We start from the raw sequence: 17372 nt of genomic DNA on the forward strand, positions 1-17372 counted from the left end.
GGAGATGCACGAAATGAAACGAAGACAGTGGACATGGTGCACGAGCCAAAATACCTCGAGGCTCGCTGGAGTTTCAACGCCGGCGATGATGAGGTTCGATCGTCGATGAACGCGAGGTTACAGGCGGTTGTGGGCTTGCCGAAGTTGTCTGGAAGGTGCGCACGAGGACGGGGAGTCGAGCAGTGGCTTTGGTTGGTCTCGGGGGTGGGTGTGCTCGCCGGAGCGAGCTAGGGCAGAACGGAGACGGAGGGGTCGCTGGCGGCAGCCTTATGGCGCTCGGGTGGGCAGCCAAGGGGATTTATAGGGGCATTACCATGGGGCTGGCTCGCACGATGGCCGCGCGTAGTGGCGAACGTGGGCATGCGTGCGTGCAGGTCGTGCACGAGGTCATGACCGAGCGGTTGCGGGAGGTGGGTGACGGTCCTGACATGTTGGACCGTCATGTCAACGGCTCAGGGAGAGAGAGAGAGTGGCAGGGTTGGGCTGCGGCGCTGGCTGGGCTAGCTAGCTATACTGATCTGCTAGCTGGTCCAGTTGGGCCTTTTATTTTTATTTGATTCCTGCTTCCGTCTTTCTATTTTTCTTTTCTGTCTTGTTCAGTCTTTTCAAATGATTTTGAATTTGAATTTTCTTCCAATAAAGAATATGTCCTAAATTCCAAATGGAATATTTGGGAATGTTTGAACATTTTGTTTGGGCAATTTGGACTTATATTTAATGCACTTATATTTTCCCTTTGAATTTGAATTTGGTTTCAAAACCAAATATGTTTCAAATTCATTTTAGAAAATAGGCAGAGGGTCAAGAATATTATTTGGACTTATGAAATTCATCTTCCTGCCACATAAAATGCAAAACCATTTTGGAATAATTCCCTTTGGTCCTGAATAGACTCAAATGAATCCAACCCAATTATTTTGGGAGAATCATCATGACTCAAATATTACTTGGGACTTATTGTAAATACTTTTGCCCAAATAATATTTTCAAAATGGCTTGGGTTCCTACTAAGGCTTGCTAGGGCTTCACTAGTTGCATTTGGATTTTCATTCCTCCAGGCAAACAATCAAACAATTCAAAGTCAATCACAGTCAAATCCTAGGCAAACATGGGTGTTTCCTAAAAAAAATAATTTCCTGTGAAAATTTTAATATACCAGATTTGGGGGGAAATCTGGGATGTGACAGAAGGTCTACAACATCCACAGCCGTTTGATTCATTTCCCACTAAGATGAGCGGCAGGATTGGACCCCCGTCATTGGCAGGGAGAGACGACGAGTCCTCACTGGAGGATGAAGTGCAACTCAGAAGCTCTTAGTGAACATATTTCGAGTATATTGAAGTTCAGTGACCAAAAAGAATATATGACTCAAATTCAGTGACCGCGGATATATTTTACAATTCCACACAATTAGACAAGACAACGCTTTCCAAAACTTCGCACACAAACCAAGTTTCTCTTATAACATGAATGTGCTCGTTGAGTTAGAGAAGTAACGCCTTCTACGCTTGCATGGTTGTGTACAGGTGTCCCGACTGAAAAGACTCTGCAATATGGTGGGAGCCGTAGGCACAGGTTCTTCGAACACCCAAACATAGAGGTGTTTATCAAGTGTCAGCTTCTCCAACAAGGTCCTGCATGTCTGCAAAAACAGCAAGACAATGTACGAGGCAAAGCGTACATCATAGTCATTAAACAGCAATCGTTTGAATATAGATGATACTGGCACAAATAGACAAAGGTACCATACCTGAGGATTCAATACATCCATCTTGTGGATAACATCCTCAGAACTTCTAACATAACCATGTTGACAACGATAGGTGGAAACATAAAGCAATTTCTAAGACCATACGAATAGGAAGACCTGAGATTTTTCTTGTAAATGTGCGAAGTGTCACCTTTCCTCAAAAAGTAAGAAAGGACACAAACATAATAAAGTAGTTCGGGTCTCGTGTATGAATATGTTTGTTTTACAAAGCAGGGGTGCATTCTTTTCGCAATACCACTTGGAAGCTGCAATTCTCTCAGTACAGGTTTCACATGCTAAGTTGTTTGGAATGCGTGAAGTAAAACAAGTTTTCCTCCAGATCTTAATAACAGGATGCTTGGTCAAGATCGTGACAAAATACACTATTATTATGAATTAGGGTTGATTCAAGAGTTCACAACTAGTGGTACACAAAATTTTCCAAATACATAAAAAGCAGATATAGATGATAAAAATAGATATGCACCTCTACTGTTCCTGGATATTGCATCACATAGCCAATAATTCGACGAGTTAAACCTTCATAGACGGTACTATTGATGCTGCCATCACCATTTATCCATGGCAATATAGGGTGATAAATATGCCTTTCACAAGCATGGCAGCAATCACTCTCCCTGTTGTCTTGTGATGGAGTAGACACTATTTCCTTATCTCGACGATTTTGACTGCACATATGAGATGAACTTGACTTGCTTTCACCACTAAGAATTGTGACTGTGTGCCCATCACCAAGTTTTTTTACAGTTCCCTGCTTACTACACATGGCATGCTTCTCTTTCAATACATTTTCTGTGCCTCCAGTCTCCATTATTTGAGAACCTCGAGCTTGTGAACAGCTGCAATGGCTGTATTCTGCAAGTGTGGTTATATGATACTTTGACTTATGTAATGAGTCAACGATCTGGAAACCATCGTACGCATTGACCTATAAAGCAATTGAGCACACATGGTGACTCCAATATATGAATAAATAGGGATGAAATACAATTGAGCAGACATGGTGACTCCCATATATGAATAAATAGGATGAAATAACAGAAGCCGTGGATAGCTTCAAACTTTAAAAGTAATGCATTGCTCTAACAACTCAAGGCTTCATCTCAAAAAGGAAAGGAAAAAGGGCAAGACAGCTAGCATCCTTAAAAAAGGTGAACACAGGATTGAAGAATACCACATGATCTGCACTTGGTTTTCTCCATCTTACCACAGTTAAAGTGCCTAGTATGTACAAGGTGCTACATTCTCTCACATCTATGAAGCAGATATATACTCCTCTGCTCTTTTTTATTTGTTGTTTGACAGATCTGCAAGGTCTCCAATCACATGCTTGAAAAATATGAAAACCGATTTCATTTGAAAAATTAAAATGCTTTATGTATAGTAAAAAATTGAACAGTTTGAGTGTACATATTGGACTTTGGTTTTCATGTTTTCTCTGTTATTCCACTGGCATGATCAAAAGTTTGTAGCAGAATCCTACAACTAACAGCAGATGTACATTTTTTAGCTATGTTACCCTCTACAGATTTCTATAAATATGAAGAAACAAAGTGTATGTTGGTAACAAGATCTGTTGGTTGAATTTTATAGACAACTGATAACAAACCAGAACAGTGGAAATAGTCACAACTAGGTGTTGAATGAAGTGAATTGAATGACCTCTTGCTAAACAGTGATAAATATGTTGATAAACAAGTACACAACTAGTCTATCATACACAAGTTTACAGCTTTACCTCCATGGCCAGATGAAATCTCTTGAGTGTATGAACAATCACATCAACTAACTGTGTGCCTGCAGTGGATACGATCAACACACAAATGAACTATACCTACCAAAAAAAAGACCACCTTATGCAACAACTAAGTTATAAAAACCACGCAAATGATTATTCATGAGAACAGCAAGTACCTAATGGATGCAGTTTCTGTGACAATTCTCTCAAATTAACTCCTCCTTCGCCACCTTGATAAATAACATAAAATGCGCTTCTGAACAGATCAGAAGACAATATGGACAATTCATTTTGATTACAAGATAATGATGGTAACTGGTCTGCATATATTTTCATAGCATCCCAAGGCCATCCATTATAAGAGCTTTCCAAATGAGATTCAGACAGCATATGTCGACATGAACTGGAGTTGTTTAAATACAGTGACGTGTCGGGGCTTTCAACCTGTGAATCAACATCCCTCATGCTCATTTCCTGGGCTAAACTAAAAATAAGGCACTCTTTATCATGTAACTCCTGCGTGAGATGGTTTGTTTGAATTCTGTCCTGATTCAGAGCAACTTGGATACCAGGGAAACCTTTCTCACGGCGGTAGCAAAGTTTGTTTTTCTTAGCCGCACTGCTTTCCTGTTCCACCGTATCAGCCTTGCGTTTGTGAGTACCATCATTTAGTCCACTGGTATCTTCAACCAAAGGGCTGGAACTATTAGACCCATCAGCATCACCAACTCCTTCGCTTGGCAAGGAAGGTGAAATGAACAACCCTCCAGACGAAACCAGCGAAAAGAGATAAACAATTTCTCCACATTCTACATCTGGATACAAATAAATTCTATTGTCTGCAGTGTTCCTTTGCTGCCCTATAAGCCAGTTGGAAAATTCAGAAGCCTTTTTTCCAGAACCAAATGGGAAGGGTGAATGAGAAGCCTTGAAGAAGAATTTTCTAGAAAGGGTGTATGGCTTTGTTCCATGTCCACTAACCTGCAAAATGCAGGGAGAAGTAAGAACAGCGGTACAAAATAGCTGTTGTCTTATATCACATATTAGACTTAAAAATCAAACTGTCTGCTCCAGCTCATTACAGAATTGAAGGAACTCTATGATTCCTGACATGATTACAGACAGGATAACAGTGAAGATGCTGAACAGACTAATCATCCTTTACAGCACATGCTAAGAATAAAGATTATCAGCATAGCTCCACTGCAAACTCAGGTGCTTATAACATGGGGAAAGTAAAAGCTGTGATAACACGGGCATAAACATGACATGCACCACATTCATAAATCCAGACAACGTTAGCTAGGCAATCACATCGTATTTAGCTTCCGGCTTCATAATGAATTTCCAGTTATCAACATCAGAACCCAACATCTACGTCCATGCTATTCCCCCACCACAAGCTTATATTTGTACATGTTAGTTCTATATCGAGTTACTTTCTGAATGGTGATTTGTGATGGACTGATAGGACCATGCTTCAGATGAAGTATAATTTTTGTGATCACAAACCATGGTTAGCAAATTTCGAGTCATATAAACAGTTATTTATAAGTAGAAGTGGTAGGACTGCAAGGATAGTTTTCTCACAGCAAGAAATGGAGGAAAATATCTAGGTTTCACAAGCAATGAAGCTAAATGTTGCACTTTGCAATCAAGGGAAGTTAATATGGGTTAAAAGACCTGAGCTGGGCTGAGCAAACTGAACAATAGCAGAGACTGGATATTCAATGGGTGCTTAACTGCATAAGTTAGCAAATACTAACCGTGAACTTCTTCTCACTAAGAAAGGAAAAGGCAGCCACAATTTCGCTCTGTGAATACAGCTGGAGGGTTGTAGCTAATGAAGCCTGTACTTCTGATCCTGATGATGTGCTGAGAAAAACCAACTTCAGAAGCTCTATCGCATTGGCAACTGCTAAAGATTTGCATCCATATCTTCTAGTAGTTTCATCTTTGTTGACCTTAATGATGTTTTCATCAGATGCACAGGGACCGTCCACGCTGTTACTAGCATGGGGTGCATTTGATTGTCTAGGCAATTCTGCAAGCTCACGTGATCCAGCTTCTGGAACTGCAGTGCTTGTACTGGTAACACCTTGCATAACCTGATTAATTCAAGGTGAAAGATCGGTATTAACCAAAACATAGGTTGGAAGTTCAGGTTAAATGACAATTACTTACCTGCTCTTTCTGCCCACTTGGAATTTCCTCGTTGGCATTATTATCATTGTTGCACTTTGCATTATTAGGCTCAGCTTTCCTGGTCTGGTTCACGTTTTCTACTCGGATGAATTCAAGGACTTCATCAAGTGCATTTTTTATTTCTGGATCTTCAAAATAATCCCAATTGAATATCTCAGAATCTGAATCCACACAGTTCTCATGACTAGAATTTGACATATGAGAATGGGATTCCCTCTCTTTCGATCTCCTTTCCTATCTGAGAAGGCTACAGATTCGGACAACAGCTTTTCTTATATTTATGTTTTTATTTAAATATGCCATCCTTCTACGACATGTAGGTGGTGCAGCTGGAAGACCAGAGAGAGAATTCCATTGACATTTGGGTCCGCGTGCTGCACAAAATCTAGTGTAGATCATCAGCAGTTTTCTGCAGATAATAATAACCAATCAGGCTCCAGCGCAATGGGAAACATTTTTTTAGCTCCGTAGTAAGGTCTGTAGTAGGTGCAGAACGAAACTATACCTGTCAGATTCATATGTCCACACGAACTTCTTACCAGTGGATGATGCATAGATGCTCCCTGGTAATCCCTCATCCAGGGTAGACTGGGTTGATATCTTTCCAGAGGATCCACTGGCTTCAACTTTTTGTTTAATAAACCGTAGGGTAACCTTATTAGCAGATCTTTTCCTTTTCTGACAGATCGATCCAGAACTAGCTCGTTGCTGCTTTTGTGTAGGAAAGATGAGCTGTCTATTCTGAGAGTACGAAACACAAAGCACCTACATTAATAGAAAAAATCCTGCCAGTCAGTAATACTGAATAGGAACTAATGGACAAAACAAATCAGATATAAACAATATTTCAACTAGGATAATGAAACAATCATAACTTAAGAAACAAGCAGGCAGTGACTGCTGGCAGGATAAGCAATTAAGGACACTATTACTAACTGAAACTGAAGAAAAAATACAAGAAAATGCCTTCCTGACCATATAATCTTCACACCTTATGAGTAGCTTACGTACACATATCAGACAATTAGCAGTTGTATATTTTTATTGTACCAACACAATGGAAAAAAAGTCCTGCGTGTTGTGCTAATTAAGATATGGTTGCTTGAAAAAATCATGGCCACATGTGAAGAAAGCCATAAAAGGAAACAAAGGTGAACATCCTGTGTGTTGTGCTAATTAAGGTATGTTTGCTTGAAAAAATCATGGCCATATGTGAAGAATAAAAGGAATAAAGGTGGACCTGTGTTGGAGATATGCTACAATTGCTCCATGATTTTTCATGGTTCATTAGTATCAACAAATTATATGCTATGCATGTTGAATCTTCTCTAAGTGTGGTCCAATACATTAAATCCTGTGCCCTAATATTACCAGACCTCCACCATGAACAGTAGCAGCCGCCACAACAAGCAGCAGGGCAGAGAGCAGCAGCAGATGCAGATGCAAGTAGGAAGGACCAGACAAGTGGAGGCTGTTGGGGTATGCCATCAGGCCTAAGTACTCTCTCGAGTTCCCTCCTTCCCTTCCTGTACTGTGGGTAAGATGTGAAAATTAAAGGTCCAATGACCGGCAGCAGTAGTCGGGGTTTGCAATATGGCCTGAATCCCCTCCCTACCTACCTCCCACTGGGGCACTGGGCTCAGATTTGTTGTTCAATTCCATTTATAGTATCATACCATGAGCTAGTTAACTGGCCAATCACTGGCCGATAGCATTCTCAGCAAAGCTGATCTCCGGAAACTAGCAGAAACAAAGGATCCTCACCCCTAGTTTCCTTTCTGTTTGGTTAGCTAGGCAGTTTTGTTTTTATTTGTTTCATACCTTTAGTTTTGGTTTTTAGGACAGCCACTTTTGGTGGTTTTGAATACTTTTGCCACCTTCTTGACGGTTTCTTCTAATACAAAATAGCATGCATTTAAGTACATGTTCGGAAAAAATGTGCCACATAAACTTCGAAGAGCACACGCATGTGCATGGCAGAAAATAAGTCAAATGAAGATTCACTAGGATAGGCTTAAAGAGGCCGTCCGCCCGTCCATCCCACAGTGCAGAGTGTAACAAGCAAGCCTGCCAAGTTATGAATTTTGTGATGCGGAGTCAAACTTTAACCTTGACAAATCAAAAGAGCCAGACTGCACATTTTTGTTATGTTAGCTTGTCAAAATTATACTCTTAGTTATATGAGGTCAGCCATATTGTATTACACCCTGTTTGGATGTTGGAACTAGACTTGGAACTCAGGAACTGAAATCGAGTCTTCTGAATATCGGCTGTCCGAATGCTATTAGGATCTGGAAGAGGAATTGGGGGGGGGGGGCCTTGCAAAGTACTGAGCCATAAACACTCTGAATTCTTTGTAATTGAATGCAAGATCTGCTTGCTCGAAGGCCACCCCCACTTCCTCTCATATCCGATGCCGTGCCTTTGTCAACCTCCACCAACGGCCACCAGTCAGCCTGTGTCCCCTTGACCACCTCCACAGCCCCCCTGCCTCCGTCTACCACTACAGTCGCTCGCCTCATCTTCTTGCTTCTTCCCTTCCTTCCATCAGGATCTGGTACAGCATCTCCATTCTCCACCTCTGGCCGCCTCCTCTATTCTCCCCTCTGACAATGGTTGCTTCTTCCTCCACCTTTGAGTTATTAGGTGGGGATAACGCTCAGATGGCAGCCTGTGGCACTGACTGCAACCAGCAAGATCTCAAGTACATCCGACATCATGAACTGTTTCTTCCTCCTCCCTGTCTTCGGCTCGGGTGGCAACAGCCCATAGCCTCTGCCGCCAGCCAGCTCCCACCACCTCTTCTGCTTCCACCGGGGATTCACGGTGAAGCCACTCGACCACATGTGTGATTCCATTTCTCTGGCAGCCAAATATGATTTGGTTTTGGGTGGTGACCAATATGTTATCTGTGGATTCTTTAGCAACCAAACAGAAAGTTGAATTGTAAGCCCAATTCTATTTCAACTTGGAAACGCATTGAGCCTCCATTTTTACAAACTCAATTCAACTGTGGTAGCAAACCCAAGCAGACATTTAGTAGAAATAATTCAATATCCATTTCTACCCCAATAAGAAGAAAAATTGAATTAAATTTCCTCCAAAAGTCCAAATACAAAACTACAGTTCTTGTTATCCTTCGGAATTTACATACCATGCCCCTAAGATATTTGGATCAAGTTATTACTGCCTTTGGTTTTCTATGTCTCTAAAAACATCTAGCGGGTCTTATTAATGTTCCTTTGTATGAGCAGTTGAACACATTTGGACTTGTTCCTGAAATGCTTTCTACTCTCTCAGGTGGTACTAGAGCAGCACCCACCTTCCTGTGCTCAGCATTCGTCGCATGCCCAATTTCCATGACAAAGGGGGCTCATGATGGAACTTACTACCGTGTGGTCAAGTTCCATCTTGATTACAGTATGTAAGAAGGGTGTAGACCATAGGATTGCATAATGTAGTGCATATAGATTTTTTTTCAAAAGTCAAAGTTTGATCAAGTTTATAGAGAAAACTATCTATATCTGCAGTACCAAATATATAAAATATGTAACTATATCTTATGGTGAATGTAATGATATATGTTTGGCATTCTAGATGTAAATATTTTTTCTCCATAAACTTGGTCAAAGTTTGTGAGGTTTGACCTTTCAAAAAATCTATATGCACTCAATATGGACTGCCCGAAAACACAAAGTTGTAGAAAAGAACTAGCATATAAGTTCAATGGTAGTGCAAAACCAAGTCAAATATTATTCAGACTAATGCTGCAGATAAATTGCCCTCACATGAAGATGGAGGGAAATTACGAGCTCATACCTGCTCTAGAGAGAGATTCAACTCTTTTGCGATTACAAGACAATCTTTGAAAGGAATTCTCCCCTCCTCACTGATTTTTCTAATACGCTTTTGTAACTCCCGCCGTTGTTCAATAGTCATTACTCTACGAGAACTCCACGAACAAGGATGAGAAACCTGCATGAAACATGGTACTATATAAAGCTCGATGAGGTAGAACTGCCAATGCCAGAAAATATTGTTTCCAGATTATATAAAAAAAATGGCAATCAACAAAATGCTTGCAGCTGGCAACATTTATGATAAAAAAGAGCATATTAGCAAGGAACTAAAAAGCACATATCAGTATGACAATATCGAGATCCTGGAAAGCAGGTTTTAAAAGTGCCGACACTGTTGACTAGATTTGGGCAGCAGCAATGCAACACCAAATCATGAATATTGATGGAGCAGTTAACAGCAGTAGCAGCCAAATACGATACTGAGATATACTCAGAAGGTAAAATTGGAAGGCCGCGAATTTATAAAACAGATCAGCATTGGACGTTCAAATGAACAGGAACATCTTAGCTGAAAGGATCTTACAGGCAAAACCATTTACCACAACCAGAAAGGACAATGAAATGCAAGATGTGTAGAGAATGAAACATAAGTTAGTGTAAACAGAACTATACAGTTAAGTCAATGATGCAGCAGTCAAATTTTGACAAATATATATACACATTATTTTCAAAGTACATAACGGGATAAGAAAGAAAATGAGCATTTAAAGATGGTAACAGGTAAATCAACAGTAAAATATTACTCCCTCCGATCCATAATAAGTGTCGCGGTTTTAGTTCAAATTTGAACTAAAATAACACTAATTATAGATCGGAGGGAGTACTATTTTGAGATAATACTGCAACAATGCACAGCAATGATAACCAACCTCAGGTACAGCACAGCCAGGGAAGGCACTTAACGGCTCAGTCAAGCCAGCTGTCAGATAGCAGTACTCTAATGTTTCCCAGTAAGCATCAACAAACTCCTGCTTTGAAAGCACAAAATCATGCCGAATTTTTGGACGATGATTCAAATTAACATGTGATGATGGAAGAATTCTTCGTATTGGTTCTTCAATATAAGGCCTGAGCTCCATTGAATGTGTAGGCGCAGCATCTGATGGTACACCTGACTCATCTACAAGTTCATTTGCAAGTTGGAGCAACTAGCAAACAAAGCCACAGAAGTGCAGAACTGGGTCATTACAAGTCCGCTGCGCCCTAGTGAATTAAGATATCATGGAAGTTGAATCGCAATAAACATGAAGTTGACTTTGCTAAATAAGATCATGCATCAGGCACTTATCAACCTAAAAGAACTTCAGGTTTGTATTCTTAGTTTTTTCCTTTTCTAGATTCTCACAAACATCGAAGACACGGAACATTACCTTGAGCTTATCTAAAATATTTATTAAGTGTGAGAGTCGTCCCTTAGCATGAGTATCCATGAGCTGGTTGTATTCCTCGGTAGGAAGTTCTGAAAGCACCTTAGTTATCATGTTATCGATCTTCTTGGCTGATCCCACAACTTGTAGAAAGAGATCGACAGGCATTTCATTTATAGCTGCTGCCATCGAAAATAACGGAGATGATTGATTAAGGTCCTTGGCATGCTGCCCTTCTTCAGCATAACCAGCTGGTATGCAGCAACCTGGCAAACAACTAACATATACCCACAGAAATATGTGGAACAGCTTCACCCGGATCATTTTTGCACCTATAAATCCATTGGCATGCATAGCTTCTATTATTAACGGTTTGTTATCTTTAACTCTGCGTGAAATCCTCAGACCAGGTATGGCTGTCTTATGTTGATTTTGCTTCAGTTTAGCTGCTGCACCAGAACGAGTTTCAGTGTCAAAGTTCCGCTGCCTCATCCTAATTTGATCAACAAGTTCTGGTGATAAGTCCCCAACAGAAGAATGAAGTATTACATCAATGAGACGATTGCGGGTGTAGTTTGTAACCAAAGGGACACTGACTTTGATACATTTACAGCTGCCCTCTTGCTGAAGCTTATTCAACGTGCGAGCCAATGTTTTCCTATCCATCATTTTGCCATTTTCCTTCTCAAGTCTCTCTAACCATTTATGTAACTCCACCTTTAGCACAAATTTCTTTTTCTGCAAAGGAAAAAAAAAGGTGCAAAACAATGAAATGCAAGAAGACATTCAGGAGTGCATGAACATGCATGGACATGACCGTGTGTACACAAAAGAACAAAAAATGTTGTTACTTCTTGCAAGTCCTACTAAGATAACTATGAAGTGCTTTCATTTATTACAAATAAAAAAATGAAGAGGAATAAATAAATGATAAACATGAAACATTAAAAAGAAAGAAGGATAATAGTCTTGTACTGGTACCATAGAGCTGTACTTCCCAGATAGAAGCATGCTGGTATAAGGAATATTAAGGCCAGAATCCACAGGCTGACATAGTTTTACATGGGATAATGTAGCCTCCTATAAGCCATTCTAGTTTATCAGCATCACCAGAAAGCATTTTACCATAGATATACACACCTACCTGTTCATTTTTACAATTTATCGTGAAATTCTGGTGGTTTTTATTGAAGCATGACATATTAGAGAGGCAATGCAACCATCCCAATATCACATGACACATGGGATACACAGGGACACAGCCATATCAGTCTATCACCTACAGTGACGCCACAGTAAGGAAAGAGGGAAGCTATTGTTAAGAAAGACGGAGAGAAACCAGACGAGGCTGTCTGCTCGATCCCATTCGTCTGTGGCTGCTGACGTGTCACGAATTCAACAGAAATTCGTGAGAAAATGAGATAAATGAACCCTACAAGAGTGTCTTAAGATGGTAGAATGATTTATAGATGAATCAATGGACCCGAATAACTTAATAGGGTGGTAAGTGACAAAAGGAGTGACTTCTAGGGAAGGGGTTTGGGTTTCTTTTTCACTAAAAGAACTCTTAATGAACACATTTCAGCAGTTTCAAATGATTAGTGCACGAAATGAATAGATAATTTAAGTCCTATTAAAAAGGGTAAAATGAGAAGGGGATTTTGTGGCTTATGATACAATTGCTGAAGACAACATATTGCACAAAGTAACACTTACAATTAAATTAATTTAATTGTAATTACTAGTATTTACAGAAGCATAGACCATGTTATGTTCCTGTAAATTGTAAAAAAAAGTGCATGAAAATGGTTACAATACATAAACTGAGCTCATGTTCGCAAAAGCGATGCAACTAAAGGTACGCAAGTAGGACACAGACGATGTTAATGTTCTTGTGAACTTGTGAAGTGCATCAAGTCAAGAGCGAGCGTTACTTCATGCCACAGATCAAGCACAGTAAAAGCAGTAATTTAGAGCACATTTGTATTTGAACAGATGGTTCATATGAAAAAAAAAACTGATTAACGAATACTTAGCAAGCACCTTCAACATGTGTAGAATCCTTCTCTGTCGTCGATCATCAGAAGTTGAAGGGGGGCACCGATGCTTCTTCCGACCCAAAGCAAGTTTATCTAAAAGAGAAGAGAAAACATGTGATTATCTGCATTTAACTGACCAGTATTTCCTCTCTACAACCCATATGACCTAAACATGTGGTTTTGTGCACTCTACACATTTTAATAACGCATCCATGTATTTTGAGGTTCATTTTTTGTAATTTTCTACCAACATTTATTCAGAATGGAAATAATATATAGGTTGACTGGCACCAAAACGGTACCAGTAGATTTGCATTTCAAAGTTCTTTTCACGATCATGATTTTGCCATTACTAAAAAAATGTTCTGTGAAATAAATTAATGGTCAAGATTAAAGAATACCATAGACCATTCTAAGTCAAACTGTGTCTTAGAGAAACAATGGAGAGGCTGAGAGGGTACATACAAAAAGGGCAACAGATAAATAAAAACAGGAAATATTTTGTACACTCAAGGTTGCTGCAATACTTATTGATTGCAGACATATTAGGTAAGAATTCCCTAAATGTTGCAAACGTGTGAAAATCATGAAAGAAGTTTTGAACTATCTGAAAATTTTAGGGTAAAGGGTGTTCGAAATTTCATAGTATTCAGTGAATATAGATTGCATAGTGTTCACAGAGTATGTCTTTTTCATATCACACAAATACAATGGATTGTGATCTTGAAATTTTGTATGTTTGTAGAATATACCCTTCCATATGTGATAATTTTGGGAACTCATGCACATGATTTTGTTGGATCTATGAGTGGACATAACTCAAAGCTGTGGAAGCCAATCATAATTAAAATTTTGTGGAAAAAATAGTGAAATACCATAAAGCTTTTACGGCAGCTTGCAGTTCACAAACAAATGTAAAGCGCAGAGAGAATACACAGTTAGCGACAGGAATTTAGATTACTGTACCTTGTTTAACTAGTTGGGAAACTCCAACACAAGCTTCATGGCTGCTTTGGAGAGAATGTCCAACTGGCTCATCATGGCATTCCGCTTCATACAAGAGTTCATTATTGTTGCCATGAGAGCTATGAGAATCCAATCCACTAGATGGAACTAGTGACCACGAATCGGAACGCTTGACATGATCACCTGGGAGTGCCTCAAAACTTTGCAGAGCAGTACCAGATTTGTAGTGCAAAAAGTCTTTTGAAGTCCAAACTCGGTACTGAGATGTCTTATCTGAAACTTCAGCATCCCAAGTCAAATTGAATCTTTGGCGCATGGATGACACTCTTTTATGAAGCCTTCTTGAATTCTTATGCCCAAGACGTTTGCCAAGTTGGTTGTGTGTAATATGAGAACACAAGTTACTAATTTCAGGAAATACAAATAACTAATTTGCCACATTAGATGAGATAAACAACACCAATGTGTATTACATAATGATGTGCACTAAAGATGCCTTGTATATTCACCACCAACAACACATTGTTGGGTTCATAGTGCAAGGACGTTTTGTGGCATGCAGCTAATTTTTCATTAGAAACCACAATCAGAAGGTTATTGTATTGGCAAGAATGTTATGCCATAAAGAAAAGATCATGTGTCATTTTTAAGTTTTGCAGTAAATGAAATTTCAATAAATAAATTCGTTAAGGCCATGCAGTTAGAAGCAAAAAAAGAAGTACTAATATAGGCACAAATACGCCTGCTAATAAAACATTAAGACACATGTTTATGTCCAAGTATAACCAGAATTCTGCCAGTAGTGCCATATGACACTATGACTAAAACCTTTTAACAGCTGTGGGTAGCAAACTAGCAATAGATAGTCTGCAGGCCACTATACACGTTGTATTCCTGATAGTGCAGATGTTGAACTACAGCTATGATTATTAACACTGGAAGTCCTTTTGAACTGGACAATGGAAATTCTCACTTCCTTGAATATGGATTATGGGGATTTGTCATAACGATAATGCAGACCATATAGGTACTGAGAAAGATATTTAAGTGGATGAACACTATCCAATCTGTTGTAGCACATCAAAAAAATAAGTTTAAAACCAAAGTAAGCTGTAAAAGTTTGTTTTCAGGAGCTTGTCCTATCTTGACGTGGGAAATTACTGATGTCCTCCAAGTTGCTAAATTAACTAAGCAGTTGCTAAAACAACCAAATCTGTCAACATTTCAATCTGGTTTTGACTCGTAACCAGATTCAAGTATTCAACTATCAGAGAAAAGCAGTACTCCTGGAAATGAAGCAATGTGTCAAAGCTATGAAGGAATGTAGCGCACTGTGTGGTGCTGTTGGAAGGTTCAGAGAAGTACCTCGACAAGGGTTATACCTTTTGACCCTTCAGCTTTGATCATATCATATATACAGTTCTCTAATGGAAGCTCCATAACTTGATCAGTTGCCTGGCGTTTCTCGCCAATTTTGTAGTCTTGGGTTGTACTTTTCGACTGGAACTCAACTGGATCAAATTTCTTCAGCAATCGTAAACAGCGAACAACCTGAAAAGGGTCTAGCTAGTTCATTAACAAAGTATGCAAAAATATAACAAAGTAATAGAGTACAGCAGGGCGGAGCATTGCAGTTGAATATTCTGCAGTCTTATGCCAAATAAATTGTGTTCTTGCAGCTCTGAAAGAAGCATTGCAATTGGAGAATGCCCAAAAGGTGGATGGAACTGCTTGAATTAATAAGGCAGTTCGTAATCACTAAGGCCATTCATAAGCTGTCTATATATGGTTTTATTGTTGTTACATATGTATGAGTTGGAGGGCAGGCCTGGCGCAGTGGTGAAGTCCTCCCCACTTGTGCCAAGAGGTCCTGGATTTGAACCAGCCTCTCTGCATTGCACTTTGCAGGGGTAAGACTAGGTTCCTATAATCCCTCCCCAGACCCCACCTTGTGTGGGAGCTTCTATGCACTGGGTCTGTCCTTACATACGTATGAGTTCATAGTTGTCTATCCATGACTGTATCTGTCATGGTGGTGTCTCTAGTCTGGCCTTTCCTGTCTTTAAACTGGATAGTACTGTCTGGGCTCTGGAATCACCTTATGTGTTCTGCTTCTGTTTATTTGAGGAAATATGGACCTGGGGCTTGGGGGGAATTGAATCTTCAATCTAAAACAATATGCAAGTTTCCAGCAGGAACTGAACAAGGGAATGGAATAATGCTAGTAACAGTAACTAGTGCCACCTAGCACTCGAGCGTTATTGGAGATCCCAGGAAGAACAGACTTCCAACAGATAGATAATTTGCTAATTAGAGATTCATGGGCAACCACAAGAATGAACCCTAAAAAATATGAAATAATGGCATAAATAATAACTGAAAATAACAATGAAACAGGAGGAAACATTGACATCACCTTATCATCAACGTTGGCATCGAATTCTTCAACAAGCTGTGCATCTCTTAGCCTATGCAATACCTTAAGAAAAATACGTCTCAAAATACTCCATTAGGAAGGAAATAGGGAAATAGAGAACATCTGCAGTAACCAATAATAAACAAACCTACATTTCTCCATGCTCTGTGTCCATATGCCATCTTGTAATCCGGATCAACTTTTATATCTGATACAACGAAAGCCTAAAGGGAAATAATTGCCCCAGGTTAGCAAACGTGCAAATCAGAAACAAATAAAACAGAGTATCAAAATGGAAAAAGAAGAGAACAATTGACCTTTCCACTGGCATTTTCAAGTTTTTCACATATGGCTTCCATTGCTGGAAGATAATCATGAACAGATATGTCATTCTTCAAATTTACAGCCAAAGCTCCATCTTCTTGCAAAGCAATGTTGGTCTCTTCATTGCTCCCCAGTAGTTCAGGTTTTGTAATCTCAATTCTTTGTTGTGAATTCATATTCATGTCTTTGGCATATCGGGACAGATATAATGAGTTGGTGCTAATAACCTGCTTATTATGTGAAACCTCTTCCCCCTCAGCCCCATTGTCTTTCACCTTTATGAGAGCTGATTGTCTAACTATCAGCCGCTGTGATACAAGGCTTTTTACAATAAAATGGAAGTTGTTTCCTTTCATGTGAAATTTTTTGCATAGATCATTCTGTGTTACACCAACAGTCCTATTATGACAAAAGGTAAACAAATATCGCAGGCGTTATTACCAAAGTCATGATATCTTGTTGCCAATTTGCAAATTCATATATTATCGCGAAGAAAGATAAAAAAAAGAAAGCAGTAGCAATTGTGTTGGAGAATGTGGTTAAATTTGAAAAATGAATTTTATGCTACCTAAACTTGATAAGTGAGAGCAAGTAGTCCTGAAACTTTTAGCGGCCAAAGGGAGATGCCATGCCAACTTTTACCAGATCATATCTATCACTTGACTTGGTTAAACTTAAGACACAG

General features: G+C 39.4%; 1 pseudogene; it reads right to left on the reverse strand.

Moving 5' to 3' along the window:
- Positions 1-1314: 1314 nt before the first annotated feature.
- LOC119317225 overlaps positions 1315-17372 on the reverse strand; it is a 17386-nt pseudogene continuing 1328 nt past the window's right edge.

Source organism: Triticum dicoccoides, chromosome 6A (assembly GCF_002162155.2).
Source record: "Triticum dicoccoides isolate Atlit2015 ecotype Zavitan chromosome 6A, WEW_v2.0, whole genome shotgun sequence".
NCBI lineage: Eukaryota > Viridiplantae > Streptophyta > Magnoliopsida > Poales > Poaceae > Triticum > Triticum dicoccoides.